Here is a 16,754-nt window from a genome sequence, read left to right as displayed (position 1 = left end):
TATGTCCTAGATCACCTTTACTAATTATTTAGTATGGAAATCATAGGGGAAGAATCTGATAAATGGTACAAATGACAGACATGACACAATTTACGTGTGTGTGTGTGTGTGTGTGTGTGTGTGTGAGTGGGGGGGGAGAGGGAGACGGAGGGAGAGAGGGAGATTAGCAGACTGTCCTGCCATTGACACGGTCTATTTTGTATATATCTTTCTGTTTTTATGTGGTGCCAGGGACTGAATCAAGTAAGCAACACATCACTCTGTCCCTGTGCCACTTCTATGTTAGCTAGGAGTTTCAGAAATACAAATTTTCACTTGTGGGAGTCGGGCGGTAGTGCAGTGGGTTAAGCGTGCGTGGTGCACAAGCACAAGGACCAGTGTAAGGATCCGGGTTCGAGCCCCCGGCTCCCCACCTGCAGGGGAAGTCGCTTCACAGACAGTGAAGCAGGTCTGCAGGTGTCTGTCTTTCTCTCCCCCTCTCTGTCTTCCCCTCCTCTCTCCATTTCTCTCTCCTATCCAACAACGACAACATCCATAACAACAACAATAATACCTACAACAACAATGATGGGCAACAAAAGGGAAACTAAATATATATATATATAAATATCTTTAAAATTTCACTTGTACCTCTTATACTTGCCTCATAATTATTTCAGAATACATCAATAAAGACAGCACCAGACATCCTCACCCATATGTCCTGGAACCTCTCCTCCCCAGAGCCCTGCCCCACTAGGGACAGACAGACACAGGCTGGGGGTATGAATCCACCTGCCAACACCCATGTCCAGTGGAGAAGCAATGACAGAAGCCACAACTCCCACCTTCTGCTCCCCACAAAGAATTCTGGTCCATCCCCCCAGCCTGTCTCCGTCTCGTTAGGGAAAGATGAACAAAGGGCTCTGAACACCAACTCCATCAGGACCCAGGAAGAAAAGAGGAAAAAAGGGAGGAGCATTGAGAAGTAGCAATAGGTGTGGGTGTAACTTAGGAAGAGAAGATGCGGCCATTGAAAAAAATAGGAAATATACACATACACATACATACAGATAGTCACCCCACAATGACCCTGGGTCCATACTCCTAGACGGATGAAGAAGAGTGTTGTTTTCGACGGGTTATGTTGTTTTCGCCGGGCTGGCTTCACGGGCAGGTAACAGACGACCAGGGACTCATGGTTGAGCTGTAGGCAGTATCTCTTTATTCATGCAGGACGCAGCACAATCTAAGCCGAGCCAAGCTAAACTCAAGTACTCTACTCAACTCAAGGTACCCTCAAACTCACAATGCTGTCTTTATATATACTTGCCAAGTAAGGTGGAAACAGGATGTGACATAGAGAGGGTGGAGAGAAAAGTGACTGGTGAAAATCAGAGTGTGACAAAGAGGGGGCAGAGCAGGTGAGAATCCTATCACTGAACCACAAATGCCCTGGAGGGAGGGTGGAACTTGTTGACAGTGGTTATGTAAATAGAATGAAGTGGTTATGTAAATAGAATAGTGTTAAGCAGGGGGGATTTAAACCAAATGAAACAGAAGGGGTCTCATGCATACCAACAATGAAGAGGGGAGCTCTCAAGGGAGGGGATGAGATATGGAGCTCTGGAGGTTGGCACTGTGTGGCAATGTACCCCTCTTATCCTATAGTTTTGTTAATATTTCCATTTAATAAATAAATTAAAAAAAAAGAAATAATAGTCACCACTGACATGAGGGTCACTTCACAAGCAGTGAAGCAGGCCTGCAGGTGTCTATTTTTCGCTCCCCCCTCTGTCTTCCCCTCCTCTCTCCATTTCTCTCTGTCTTTTCCAACAACAGCAGCAATAGTGATGACGAAATAACAACAACAATAACAACAAGGGCAATAAAATGGAAAAAATGGCCTCCCGGAGCAGTGGATTCATGGTGCAGGCACCTAATCATAGTGATAACCCTAAAGGGAAAAAAAAAGAGAAAGAAAGAGAGAAAAAGAAAGAAAAAAGAAAGAATAGTCAATCCCTATCTGCAACCTTCAATCCCTATCTGCAACCTTTGGAGAACTACTGTAGCTTCCAATGGAGGAATGAGGACACAGAAGTCTGGAGGTGGGAATGGTGCAGAATTATACCCTTGTTTTATAAATCAGTATTAAGTCACTCATATAAAATTTTAAAAAGACATTAGCACCTACGTTTTCCTAAAATGCGTATTATAATGTCTCGTAGCAATAATGTGCTCTCAGTGACTTCAGGAAGAGGAGTCAGGGAGAAGGCACTTTGGAGCACAGGACTTGCATGCCCAGGGGCCCGACTTGAATTTCGGCACTGCCATATGCTCTTTTTGAGAAGTACAAATGAGTTATAAAATAAAATGAATGTAAGTACTAAGTGTGAAAATATAGATTATGCTCATCAAATTGTGCAGTAGAATCATAAGCACATAGGATACCACGAAAAGGGGGGGGAAAAAATCCAAGTAACTGAAAAGAAAAACACAGACGATTAACATCCTACAAGCACTGAAATATTTTTCAAAGCCTCCTTCGAAAAGGGGAGATATTCTGGTATCCAGTCTCCACTGAACACTGTACATGACAGACACCCGGTGCTAAGCCCCAGCTCAGCCACCTTGTTAGAAATGTAGAAAACGGTACTTGCTTAATGTTCTCAGGATGAAGTGATGGTAGGAAGCATAAGTGCTTGGCAAAAGCAGAGCATCTAGGGTGTTCTCAACCGGTGACATCGACGTACGTGAAGGGTCACGGAATCTTACATTGGCGTGAGGCATCCCGTGACACAGGAAGGGAGCTAGTTGGGAGTCGGGTGGTAGCGCAGCGGGTTAAGCGCAGGTGGCGCCAAGAGCAAGGACCAGTGTAAGGATCCTGGTTCGAGCCCCCGACTCCCCACCTGGAGGGGAGTCACTTCACAGGCGGTGAAGCAGGTCTGCAGGTGTCTGTCTTTCTCTCCCCCTCTCTGTCTTCCCCTCCTCTCTCCATTTCTCTCTGTCCTATCCAACAGTGATGACATCAATAACAACAACAATAATCACAACAATAAAACAACAAGGGCAACAAAAAGGAATGAATGAATAAATAAATAAATAAATAAATAAATAAATAGAAGGGAGCTAGTGCATAGAATGTTGGTCACCCGCTGAAGGTCACGGGCAGCTCTGACCCTGGCAATCAACATCACTGGGGTAAAACGCAAAGGCTGCAGGTGTCTCTCTGTCTCTATCTCCCCCTCTCCTCTCAATTTCTCTGTCTCTATCTAATAAAGGTAATTAGATGTTTTTAAAGAGAGAGACCTTATAAATCTAGTACAACTCACCGTAAATAAAACCATTAAATTGATCAGCAAGTAAGTTAAGGAGCAGTTCAGCGCAGTCACTTGGGGGCAGGAGGATCAACGAGTCAAAGTCAATGACTCGCAGAGACACAGCTAGTTACTCCAGTGCACGTAGCACGCCATTGGCAGCTGTGCTCTCGATGCAGGGTCAACGCCAAGTCAGTAAAGAACAAGCTGATTCAAAGGACACCACACATTCACTGAGCTTTGATACGGACAGTCCCAATTCCCCAAAAAGGCAGCAAAAAAAACCCTGTCACCTCCATGCTGTTCCCATGATCTCTACTGGCCCTCAGGCAACAGGCAGCTCTCTGGCAAGGCTGGGCCGCTGTTGCTCAGGGAAGGAACGGACATCAATATGCCCCTCGGACAGTGTCAAGTGTGGGAAACAACAGCCACCAGGGTACCGGGGCTTATTCGATAGGCGTGTTCTCTAAAGGCCTCTCTCAGGGAGGACAGTTCAGCCTGGTACTGGAAAGTGGGAACACCAAGTCCCATCCGGGTTCTAAGCCACTGCATACCTCTAGCAAGTGCGGGTTTATCTGTAGGTTCCTCCGAGACTATTCTCATGGACGCTTCCTGAGTCAGGTTCTTGTCTTCTGTTTCCTAAGGTTCCCAACCGGACTCCTTTGTGGACCTCAGAGACCTCAGTGGTGTACCTAGGACAGAGGAGAGACCCAGGTTCGACCGCTGCAAACACAACCATACAATTCTAAAGCGTAAAAAGACTTCACGGGGGAGGGGGGCAGGTGGTGGGTGGCACCCCTAGCTAAGAACTTGCAGGGGGAAAGCTTGCAAGTGGTGAAGCAGGGCTGTGGGTGTCTCTCTGTCTCTATCGCCCCCTCTCCTCTCAATTTCTCTGTCTCTATCTAGTAAAGGTAATTAGATGTTTTTAAAGAGAGAGACCTTAGAAATCTAGTACGACTCACCATAAATAAAACCATTGAATTGATCAGAAACAAACAAAAGAAGCTTCGTCATTGACCTCTACCTCCCATCCCGTCTTACTGCTGTCAAATGCACAAGACATAAAGCCTTTCCCACTTCCCCTAATTCTTTCAGAGGGAAGTGTTGCCCCTGTCATGAAGGTGGCTCTTTGGTTGTTCAGAAATAAGTGATTTTCCACATATCAAGTAGAGGAGCTTTGATGTGAAAACAAGGGTGACTATTAAGCTGCCCTCTCTTCTACAGGTGCACCGAGGAATGGGTGGTCTCTCTGAGGTCAGAACATGACTCTTCCCAGGGAGAGGGAGAGGGAGAGGGAGAGGGGGAGGGGGAGGGGGAGGGGGAGGGAGAGAAGGAGAGAGAGAGGGAGAGGGAGAGGGAGAGGGAGAAAGGGAGAGGGAGAGAAGGAGGGAGAGAGGGAGAGGGAGGGAGAAAAGGAGAGAGAGAGGGAGAGGGAGAGGGAGAAAGGGAGAGGGAGAGAAGGAGGGAGAGAGGGAGAGGGAGGGAGAGGGAGGGAGAGGGAGAAGGAGAGGGAGAGAGAGAGGGGGAGGGGGGAGAGGGAGAGAGGGAGAGGGAGAGAGAGAGGGAGGTAGAGGGAGAGAGGGAGAGGGAGAGGGAGGGAGAGGGAGAGAGGGAGAGGGAGAGGGAGAGGGAGAGGGGGAGAGGGAGAGAGGGAGAGGGAGAGAGAGAGGGAGGTAGAGGGAGAGAGGGAGAGGGAGAGGGAGAGGGGGAGAGGGAGAGGGAGAGGGAGAGAGGGAGAGGGAGAGGGGGAGAGGGAGAGAGGGAGGGAGAGGGAGAGGGGGAGGGGGAGAGGGAGGGAGAGGGAGAGAGGGGGAGGGGGAGGGAGAGAGAGAGAGGGAGAGGGAGAGGGAGAGGGAGAGGGAGAGGGAGAGGGAGAGGGAGAGGGAGAGGGAGAGGGAGAGGGAGAGGGAGAGAGGGAGAGGGAGAGGGGGAGAGGGAGAGGGAGAGAGGGAGGGAGAGGGAGAGGGGGAGGGGGAGAGGGAGGGAGAGGGAGAGAGGGGGAGGGGGAGGGAGAGAGAGAGAGGGAGAGGGAGAGGGAGAGGGAGAGGGAGAGGGAGAGGGAGAGGGAGAGGGAGAGGGAGAGGGAGAGGGAGAGGGAGGAAGGCTGCCTATCAGTCGCCTGCTTGGGAGATGGGCGCGTGAATATTCAGCAAGCTGTGCTTCCCAGTTGACAGAGAACAAAGTGAGTTATTCACCTAGTCCTCCATGCTTTGCCATGTGTCCTCTGATGTGCAAAAGTATGGCATCTAGGAGGACCTAGAAAGCTGGCATTTCGGGGGTCGGGCAGTATCGCAGCGGGTTAAGCGCATGTGGCGCAAAGAGCAAGGACCGGCATAAGGATCTGGGTTCGAGCCCCTGGCTCCCCACCTGCAGGGGGTTGCTTTGCAAGTGGTAAAGCAGGTCTGCAGGTGTCTTTTTCTCCTTCGTTCTGTCTTCCCCTCCTCTCTCAGTTTCTCCCTGTCCTAACCAACAACAACAACAGCTATAACAATAACAACAACAAGGGCAACAAAATGGAAAAAATAGCCTCCAGGAGCAGTGGATTCATAGTGCAGGCAATAACCCTGGAGGGAAAAAAAAATAAAGAAGGTGGCATTTTGTTTTGATTATGCTTAATTTAATCAGTGACATTCTGATTCTCCCCCAGTAATAGATATTATATATTTTTATATATGATATACAATATATATTTTACACATATATTTTATATTTTAAATAAGTAGAATTTATGTGGTCCGGGAGGTGGCACAGTGGATAAAGCATTGGACTCTCATGCATGAGGTCCCAAGTTCAATCCTCGGCAGCACATGTACCAGAGTGATGTCTGGTTCTTTCTCTCTCTCCTATCTTTCTCATTAATTAATAAATAAATTCTTAAAAATAAATAAATATAATTTATAATATATAACTATATATTATAAAATTAAAATATTTGTACATATACATTATGCATTTATATATAATATATTTAATATATATATATATTTTACAGTGGGCTCTTGGCCCTGTATGGAGCAGACACAAATCCTAATTCATTGAGTATCTATGAAATCTAGGTCTATTCTATTACCACTAAAATTTCAGAAAGACCTTGAACTTTCTGATGAAGTCCACCTCTGGACCCTGGAATAAAATTCCTAGGGACTGTGGGGCCGGGTAGTAGTATACCTGGTTGAGTGCACATGTTATAATGTACAAGGGCCTGGGTTCGAGCCCCTGGTCCCCCCCTTCCTGCAGGGGGGAAGCTTTGAGAGTTGTGAAGCAGGGTTGCAGGTGTCTCTCTGTCTCTCTCCCTATCTCCCCCTTCCTTATCAATTTCTGGCTTTCTCTGTTCAGTAAATAAATAAAGATAGTAAAAAAAAACACATTTTCTTAAATCCTAGGGACTGTCAGTTTTCAAACTGGGTAGTTGAGACAAATAACAGTCTTAGTTCTATGAAGAAAGACTTATTGGAAGAACAGAAACCATTCTTGATAGTCCTAGGGCCTGGTCCTTGTAGGCAATCTTTATTTTCAGGGAAAGGCACTATAGATGCAAATCACCAAATAAAGTCAGACACACACACACACACACACACACACGCCTACAAACTAAGAGAAAAAACTAGGATGCTAGTTACATTAAAAGCTTAGAGATGTTCAATAGAAAAAGCTTGAAGCATTCAGCTGAAACCTCAGAGTAAAGCACATGAAGGAACAACTTCTCCCAATGATGCCAGCACACAGTGGCCTAAAAATAAACCACCCGACCTTTCCCACCTGAGTCCTGAGAGGCCTCCGTCTGCACTCAGCACCTCTGCAGCCCAGAACCAAGCAGTGCACTGGTCTCTTTCTCTCTGCAATGCCCTCATTCAAGTAAAAGTAAATAAATAAAGTAATAGTAAGTCAAGGGTTCCAGCACAGCACAGAGACCAGTGCAAGGAGCCTGGCTCCAGCCCCCAGCTCCCCATCTGTAGAAGTCGCTTTGCAAAAACTGAAGCGGGTCTGCAGGTGTCTGTTTTTCTCTTCCCCACTCTGTCTTCCCCTCCTCTCACAATTGCCCTCTGTCCTACCCAACAATGACAATAATGACAATAACAAGGGGGGCAACAAAAAATGGGGAAATAAATGACCTCTAGGAGCAGTGGACTCGTAGTACAGGCACCAAGCCCCAGTGATAACTCTGTGAAAAAAAGAAAGAAAGAAAGAGAGAAAAGACTGGAGACACAGAATGCACATTTGTTCTTGGAGGTAGGTTTTAACAACAGCAACTAAACTTCTCACTTTAAAGGTCTTAAAAACATTATTTGAAAATGAAATATGGATTTGAGGCTTGTAGTCAGTCAGTGGGGTAGGGTGGGCTGAGTATCTCAGCTTCTCTCTGTAGTAAAGAAGTAAAAAGATATGAGTCCCTAAGAATAGAAAGAAAAGAGATAGGGATGGGGGAGATAGCATGATGGTTATGTCAACAGACTCTCATGTCTGAGTCTACAAAGTCCCAGGTTCAATCCCCCACCACCCACCACGAGCCAGAGCTCAGGAAGGTTCTGGAAAAAAAATTAGAACTGAATAAATAAATAAATAAATAAACAACCCAACTAAAAAGTAGTCAGGGAACTTGAGTGTGCGCTTCTCCCAGGGAAATATGAAGGCAGAGCTGGTGGGGCTGGGCGGTGAGCACTCGTGTGGTCAGGCACCAGGACCCAGGTTCGAGCCTCAGCTCCCCACCTTCCTTTGGGGGGGAGAATGCGTCACAAGCAGTGAAGCAGGTCTGCAGGTGTCTCTCTCTCCCTCTCTTCCCCCTTCTCTCTGTCCTGTCAAATGCAAATAGAAAGAAAAAGAAAAACTGCCAGGAGTAATGGATTCCTAGTGCCAGCACAGAGCCCTGGAAAAAACCCTGCTAGAAGGGAGGGAGGGGGAGCAGGGGGAGGGAGGGGAGGACAGAGGGAGGGGAGGAGAGAGTAGGGGAGGGATGGAGCAGGTGGGATAACCCACATGAGAGTGTGCCTGCTTTGCTGGGTGACCATCCCGTGTTAGAACCCGGCTTCCAGGAGTGGGGCGGTAGTTCAGCGGATTAAGCGCACACGGTGCACAACGCAAGGACCGGCATAAGGATCCCGGTTCGAGCCCCGGCTCCCCACCTGCAGGGGAGTCGCTTCACAGGCAGTGAAGCGGGTCTGCAGGTGTCTGTCTTTCTCTTCCCCTCTCTGTCTTCCCCTCCTCTCTCCATTTCTCTCTGTCCTGTCCAACAATGACGACATCAGTAACAATAATAATAACTACAACAAAACACAAGGACCGGTGTGAGGATCCCGGTTCAAGCCACCGGCTCCCCACCTGCAGGGGAGTCGCTTCACAGGCGGTGAAGCAGGTCTGCAGGTGTCTGTCTTTCTCTCCCCCTCTCTGTCTTCCCCTCCTCTCCCCACTTCTCTCTGTCCTATCCAACAACGATGGCATCAATAACAACAACAATAAAAACTACAATAAAAAAACATGGGCAACAAAAAGGGAAAATAAAAAATATATATAAATAAAAGTAGCCCTAAATAAAAAAAAGAAAAAAAGAACCCGGATTCCATAGCACTGGAAGCTTCAGAGGAAGCTTTGAAGCTGCCCTGCCTTTGCCTCTCTCCCTGGCTCTCTGTTATTTGTTTGATTTCTGTCATCACCACTGCTTCACTGAACCAGGCCTGTTTTTTTCAGAGAGGGAGAAAAGAGAGATGGGGAGAGAGGAAAAGATGTCGGAGCACCGTAGTTCCTTCCGGTGCAGCGGCAACAGACTTGGGTCATGCACGGGAAGGCAGAGGCGCTTTCTAGAACAGTGGAGCATAGCAAGTCACTAGTAACGGAGGAAGTTACAGATGAGAGCAAACAGGGAGCAAGAAAACATTTAGAACCACATGAATAGTTGAGAATAGATACTAATATACTGCCTTTCTTTGTTTTGAACTGTTTTGTTTTCACGAGAGAGAAAGAGAGAGATAAGGATCCAGAGAGAGACCGGAGCACTGCTCAGCTCTGACGTGGCATATTCCTGGGGCTGAACCTGGGCCCTCAGAGTCTCCAGCACAAACCTCTTTTGTACAGCTGTGATGCTGTCTCCCAGGCCCCAGTTTGTGTTTTCAGAGGGTGAATTTATTGATTTCTGACCTTATCGGTGGCACAAATATAGATCACAACTTCTGCTCAGCTTTAACTTATAAAACATCGAAGTAGAATTTCAATCTGTCGTGCACGTCCCGAAAATGAGGATGAAATCATGTGACCTCATGTGCCCGTCCAAACCTACACCCGGCAACACTTGGTTTTCTGCTTCACCACAAAGACTGTCATTAAAAGCCACTTGTTATTGGTGAAGGAAAAAAAAAAAAGGCACACTATGACACTGGCTCTTCTCTCTGAATGAAATAGGAAATGTTGGCTCAGAGAGGCAGGTCCCATCAGAGACGCCCTGCCCCGCTCCCCATGGAGAAATGCAGACAGTCAACCGTAGGTGGAAGGGGTACTGAATGTCCCAGAAATCCGGGTCATGAAAGTCAGCATGAAGTCACCAATCATATCATGCCTGTGAGAATGGCCACTATAAAAATAAAAAGTGTTGGGTGTGCATGTGGGGGGGGGGTGGATTGCATAATGGTTCTGCAAAGAGACTCTCCTGCCTGAGGTTCCAAAGTCCCAGGTTCAATCCCCACCACCACTGTTGGTCTGCTTCTAATTCTGCTTCTAAGACCCCTTCTGTTTTGATCATCACATTAGGTTCGCTTGCATTGCTTAACGCTGCGGTCTATTTACATCATCACTGCTTTACCTGAGACCCACCCTGCCTACAGGGCACTGGTTTAATCCCCAACTGGTTAGATGCAAGCTTGATACTTCCGTGCGCTTTTTCCTTCTCCCCATCCCCTATGCTATGTACTTCCTCTTCCGACCTGACACTTCCACCTCAGGAGATATAAAGGACAGGATTTTCTAATGAATAGAGATATTAGATTGATTACTTTGCATCCCCGCTCACCAATAAAGATTGAACTGCGTTCCCAGCTCAGCCATGAGTCCCTGGTCGTCTGTCTCCCACCCGAGAGGCTAGCCCGGCACACCACCACCAGCCAGAGCTAGCAGTGCACTGGTCTCTCTCTGGATCCTCCTCTCTTTATTTCTCTCTCATGCATAATAAATAGATAGATAGATAGTAGATAGATTGATAGATAGTGTTGGCAAAGTTGTGTAGAAAATGGAATGTGTGAGCACAGCTGATGGAGATATGAAAATGGTACAGGCATTATATAACATAGTAGGAAACTTTCCCAAAAAGGTTTTCTCTTAAATGGCCCTATGAATAAGTCACCCCCACCTCTGAGTGTACACAGACCAAAAGCAGGCCAGCCAAACAGCTCACCCAGTGCAGTGCTGTCCCCGTGTTCCACCAAGGCTCCAGACCAGCTCCTGCCAGGACGAAGGAAGCCCTGGTGCTGTGGTCTCTCTCTCTCTCTCTTTCTCTCTGCCTCTCTGTCTCTGTCTCTGTCTTAAAAAGTCAAAAGGGAAAAGGGTAAAGGATAGAAGGTGAGAGACAGGGAAAAGAAAAGGAGGGGGAGGGGAGGGGAGAGGAGAGAGTAAGAAGGGAGGGGAAAAGACAGGAGGGACAGAGGGAGGAAAGAGGAAGGAAGGAAGGAAGGAAGGAAGGAAGGAAGGAAGGAAGGAAGGAAGGGAAGAAAAAAGGAAAGAAGGAGGAAGAAATGCAGAAGCTGGAACCTCAGGTTTCCTGCTCTGATCCCTAGCTCTGCACAGACCACTCTGTCACTCTCTTCCAGTCTTGTCCAACTTCCACGGGAATAAATGTGTTTTATTAAAAGAACCTGGGTCCCGCGGCAAAGAAGTGGCTCGCTTCATTCCTGTCCCACATCTTGGAATCTGACTTTATGCCCAAAGTTTGGCGTCGTGCGAAGATTATAGCAGTTTTGAAACCAAAGAAAGACCCAACACTGGCCGCCAGCTATAGACCAATTTCTCTCCTCTCCGTGTGTTATAAACTCCTTGAGAGGCTGCTTCTGTCACGTATTTCTCCTCTTACAGAGAAATTCCTATCACCCGCCCAAGCTGGTTTCCGCCCAGGAAGATCTACCTGCGAACAAGCCCTGGCCCTCTCAACTTACATTGAGAATGGATTCCAGAAGAATTTAAAGAAGGGTGCTGTCTTTGTTGATCTCACAGCAGCCTATGACACCGTCTGGCACCGTGGTCTCCTAGTCAAGATCTCAAGATGCCTGCCACCATGGGTGGCCAACACTATATCGTTTCTTCTCCAAAACAGAAGATTCCGGGTGCATCTGGGTGACAAGTCTAGCAGATGGAGACTTGTCTCAAGTGGCCTCCCCCAGGGCTCTGTTCTGGCTCCTACGCTATTTAATATTTACATCAATGACCTCCCAGAAACTTCTTCAAGGAAGTTCATCTACGCCAATGACATCTGCTGTGCAACTCAGGCATCCAAGTTCGACATCCTCGAGGAAACACTCACGAAAGACATGTCTCTGATATCTGATTACTGTAAAAAATGGCGACTAATCCCTAGCACTGCAAAAACGGTATCATCTGTTTTCCATCTACACCATGCCTCGGCCTCGCGTGAGCTTAATGTGCAGCTTGACGATATGAGAATCCGGCATGAAGCCCAGCCAGTCTATCTTGGCGTTACTCTCGATCGCACTCTGTCATTTCACGAACATCTCATAAAAACTGCAGCAAAGGTGGGCGCGAGGAATCACATCATTGCAAGACTGGCCAGCTCCTCATGGGGCGCGAGCGCTTCCACACTACGATCATCCTCTCTGGCATTATGCTATTCCACTGCAGAATACTGTGCCCCAGGATGGTTCCGTAGCCCCCATGTCCACTTGGTCGATTCCAAATTATATTCCTCCATGAGGATCATTTCTGGAAATATCCGTTCCACCCCGGTCCCATGGCTGCCAGTTCTTAGCAACATCGCCCCGCCAGATATTTGTAGGGATGAGGCATCACCTAAGTTCATTCCCCACGTCTACGCTCGACCGGACCTGCCAATATACGCGGATATCTTCACCCACCCTGTCCAACGCTTGACGTCTCGTCACCCAATCTGGTCCCCTACGCCTACACTGAACTTCTCTATTCCAGTCTCTTGGAAACAGAGTTGGCAGTCAGCTGAGGTAAAGAACAAACACCTCATCACAGACCCCTGCAAGCGTCAACCCGGCTTTGACCTAGCACGTTATGATCGGGCCCTCCTCAATCGCTATCGAACAGGCCATGGCCGGTGCGCCGCTATGTTCCATCGCTGGGGAGCCAGAGACGACCCGAACTTCCCCTGCGGCTCCAGACAGACTATGACCCACATAGTCAATGACTGCCACCTCTCCAGATTCAAAGGAGGTCTCGAAACTTTACATCAGGCTCAACCTGACGCTGTTGACTGGCTACGGAAGAAGGGCAAACGCGAGAAGAAGAAGAGCATTAGATCAGCCTAAAATCTTGACACGTGCCCTAAGTGGCACTCAGAGCATGCAACGTAAGAGAAAACGCCATGTAGGGTCAGCTGGAGAGGGTGGCTGGTCTGCCCTCAATGTCTGAGATCCAGGCTGGAGCCTAAGCCCCACCAAACTGGAAAAAGCTTCTGTTCTGTGGTGTCTTCCTTCTCTGTCTCTGTCTCTGTCTCTTTCTAGCTGGAAAGGGCCAGGCTGGAGCACTGAAGCACCACCAACATCATCATCGACGACAACAAAATACATGAACAACTAAGAGAATGTTATCATTCGCATTAGTTATGACATGGAGCCAGTGCACTACCACCTGCCCCCCTGCCCCCCTGCCCCATGACCTATTTTTTAAAAAGAGAAAAACATGGGAGAATTTGCCACGACTTTTCTGATAACCCAATATTTCAAAGAAAAAAATTAACCAAATGCTATACACGTTTGACTGTTACATCCACAGCCTCCGAATATTCCTTATGTGCTCAATTCAGTCACATGGGTGATTTTGTTCTTTGCAGTGAGGAAGCATTAAGAATGAGGATCAAGCAGCGGAAAGACATGGAGAATGGGAAAGCCACCTACCTGAGTCGCTTTCTCTCTTGTCAGTCTTCCCGCCTAGGAGGAAACAGCAAGCAGATTAAAAGGCATCCTTCCTGTAATAGGCTGCTGACCAGAAGAAGACCAAAACCCAAGATGGCTTTTATTCACTTCTTCTTTACCCACGGCAAAAACTGCTACTCCCTGCTTCCCAAGTAGTTCTCCGCTGTCCTGACAGTCGTGTAAGCATCATCAGACAAAACTAAGCAGAAGCAAATGTGGAAATCCAGTACAAAAAAAAAAAAACAAAAAAAAACAGCAAGGACATCTAACAGTATGAGTTTTTTTTATTATTATTATTTTTTAAAAAATTTTAATCTTTATGTATTGGATAGAGACAGCCAGAAATCAAGAGGGACAGGGGAGATAGAGAGGGACAGAGACAGAGAGACACCTGCAGTCCTGCTTCACCCCTTGCAAAGCTTCCCCCCTGCAGGTGGGGAACCAGGGGCTTGAACCTGGGTCATTGTGCACGGTGATGTGAGTGCTTAACCAGGTGCGCCACCACACGGCCCCTGAGTTGTTTTTTTAAAATATTTTATTTTAATGAGAGAGATACAGAGCGAAAGACCAGAGCCCTGCTCAGCTCTGGCTGGTGGTGATGCTGGGGATTGAAGCTGGGACCTCAGAGCCCCAGGCATAACAGTCCTTCGCAGAACCATCATACTGTCCCTCCAGCCCTAACTACGAGTTGTTAAAATGGATGCTTTTGGATATTGTCTCCTGCATTCAGACAAACGCCTGCTAAGTGGCAACACAAAGGAAGGGAACAGAACAGCACGCTTTTCAGACCTTGCGAATCGTGACTGCCGGCTGGAAAGGAGCAGAGAGCAGCGGGCGCACACTGCCATGTTTACCAGGAAGTGCGCTCTGCGCGCTCGGAAACAGGCATCACCCACGCCACCTCCAAGTCTTAGGAATGCTTTCCCCTTCACTTCATGACAGACTTTCTCAGCTGAAAATGACCCCTTTGGACATGTCTATTGAATGTATTTATAAGAGACACGTGAATCGTAGGAACTGCAGAAGGATGGACAAGGGGACTTTCTTGAAAGTTAATAAATATGTATTTTGGTGTGATCTAATGCATGCAAAGTAAATTTAATAGTTACACACATACAGAAATACAGAGAAATCGGGGCCAGGCAGTGGCACACCTGGTTGAGCTTACATGTTACAGTGAGCAAGGAACCAGGTTCAAGCCCCCGGTCCCCACCTGCAGGGGGAAGCTTTTTGGGTGGTGAAGGGCTGCAGGTGTCTCTCTGTCTCACTGCCTCTCTATCTCCTCCCTTCCCTCTCAACTTCTGGCTGTCTCTGTCCAATAAATAAAGATAACAGAAACATTTTTTAAAAATCTTTTTTAAAAGATATAAATAAATCTCTAAAAAAAACAGGAAGATAAAGAAAGAAGAACAATTATAGAAGCAATCTCACTGAATCAGTACACACACACACACACACACACACGCACAATCACCTCTCTCCCCAGAGGCCACTGCCACTCCGATTCAGATAGCACACATGAGCTGTGCCCATCAGGAGAAGTTGCTGGAGAGTCCAGTCCAGGAACCCCTGTATCTGGACCAAAATGAAATGCTTTAGGAAGGAAGGAAGCAAGTAGCCACTGGGTTGCAGAGGATATTACTTCAGAAAGATGTCATGTCTAAGGAAGGAGTTTGACTGATTGAGGTCAACCTGCAAATCCTCCCGAGACTGCAGAACAGATAAGCTGTTCTGTGATATAAATAGCAGGGACAGAGCCTTCCTACTGTCCAGAATCCATGTCCTGCTGTGGATGGGAGCAGGCAAGCAGGGCACAGAGAAGGAAAGGAGGCTGAAAGCAGCTGGAAGAAGTGTCCGTCTCTTCTGCCTGCACACCACCACAGACCAAACGGGGGCGCGTGATCAGCTAACTAGCATGTGCTACACGCTAGCCCAAACTAGCCAGGTTCTGCCTCACTAGATCTTCTGGTTGGAAGGAAGTCTTTGCAGGGGTGGGCAACCTCTGTTCTGCCAAGGACTCTCTGGATATTCATAACATCATTCACAGGCTAGACAAAAAAAAATGCTTAAACGCTCCTCCAACTGCTTTGGTAAGGCCAGATCAAATGATTTTGCCCTCCCTGCCCCAGCCGTAGAAACACAGTGGCTATTAAGTCTTCGAGCCGTTAAATATGGAGAAGGTGGAGGAGGCAACATAATCATTATGCAAAGCTCTAAAATCCTAGGTTCAAGTCCCAGCACCACCACAAGACAGAGCTGAGCAGTGCTCTGATAAAAACAAAATGCTGCGGGAGCCGGGCGGTAGCGCAGCGGGTTAAGCGCAGGTGGCGCTAAGCGCAAGGACCGGCATAAGGATCCCAGTTCAAATCCCTGGCTCCCCACCTGCAGGGGAGTCACTTCACAAGCGGTGAAGCAGGTCTGCAGGTGTCTGTCTTTCTCTCCCCCTCTCTGTCTTCCCCTCCTCTCTCCATTTCTCTCTGTCCTATCCAACAACAACAACAACAACAACATCAATAATAACTACAACAATAAAACAACAAGGGCAACAAAAGGGAATAAAGAAAGAAAAAAGCAAAAAAAAAAAAAAAGATGCAAACAAAAAAACCAAGACATTAAATACGGTGAGCCAAAAATGGTGCTGAGAGTTGAACAGTAGGTAAGGCGAAGTTGTTCCTCTGGGCAGCTTCTCCACAGCACCAGAGATTCTCATAACAGAAAGGATCATGTTCACAGGAATAGAGACCACAGAACAGAAACACACACTGTTGTTTTGACCTTGTCCGTGAGTCTTAAAAAAAATAAAAATAAAAATAAACCAAGTTAAGTCGGGGTCTAGAAAGTCTTTAAAATATCGTGATCAGAATTCAAATGGCACCCTACTGAGTGACACAAGCCAGAAAGAGAAAGACCAAATGGTCTCACTTATAGGTGGAACTTAAGAACACAGGACAGTGTGACAGAGAATAAGATGACACTTGGACTAGGGGTGGCAGATTACACCAAAGCAAAGGACTCTGGGAAAGAGAGAGAGAGAGGGACGAAGAGGCACTGGGATCCTGGTGTGTGCTAAAGACTCGCTACAACACAACACCTGACATCAGCTCTCCCAATACACACATTGTTAATTACAGAAGAAAAAGTAAATGGTTCTGTCACTTGTATAGTAGGTCCATTTATCTCTCTGTACCACAAAGGGGGAAGTTTTAAAAGATAATCCTAACACGTTTCAAGATAAAATTTTGACTCTTTTTTTCCCCATTCTGTATGCTTTCCCACTGCAATCTGGGTAATCAAATATATATGTAATGTCCTTTAGAAACAATTAAGTTACAGGTCTAAATAGACAAATTGCCACCAGCAAGTCATTAAG

The 16,754-nt window shown here is 47.1% G+C and overlaps 1 long non-coding RNA gene across 1 annotated transcript in view; it reads right to left on the bottom strand.

Moving 5' to 3' along the window:
• The window catches only part of LOC132537546 (uncharacterized), a 174,743-nt gene that overhangs the window by 27,470 nt on the left and 130,519 nt on the right, over positions 1 to 16,754 (bottom strand). Inside the window, exons 3-4 of the long non-coding RNA XR_009549020.1 lie at positions 13,367 to 13,399; positions 3,851 to 3,988 (exon numbers count right to left, since the gene is read on the bottom strand). This is a non-coding gene — a long non-coding RNA (uncharacterized LOC132537546). The remainder of the gene's footprint in view (positions 1 to 3,850; positions 3,989 to 13,366; positions 13,400 to 16,754) is intronic.

Source organism: Erinaceus europaeus, chromosome 1 (assembly GCF_950295315.1).
Source record: "Erinaceus europaeus chromosome 1, mEriEur2.1, whole genome shotgun sequence".
Lineage (NCBI taxonomy): Eukaryota > Metazoa > Chordata > Mammalia > Eulipotyphla > Erinaceidae > Erinaceus > Erinaceus europaeus.
Note: the sequence above shows the minus strand (reverse complement) of the source record. Positions and strands in the feature narration are given on the sequence as shown.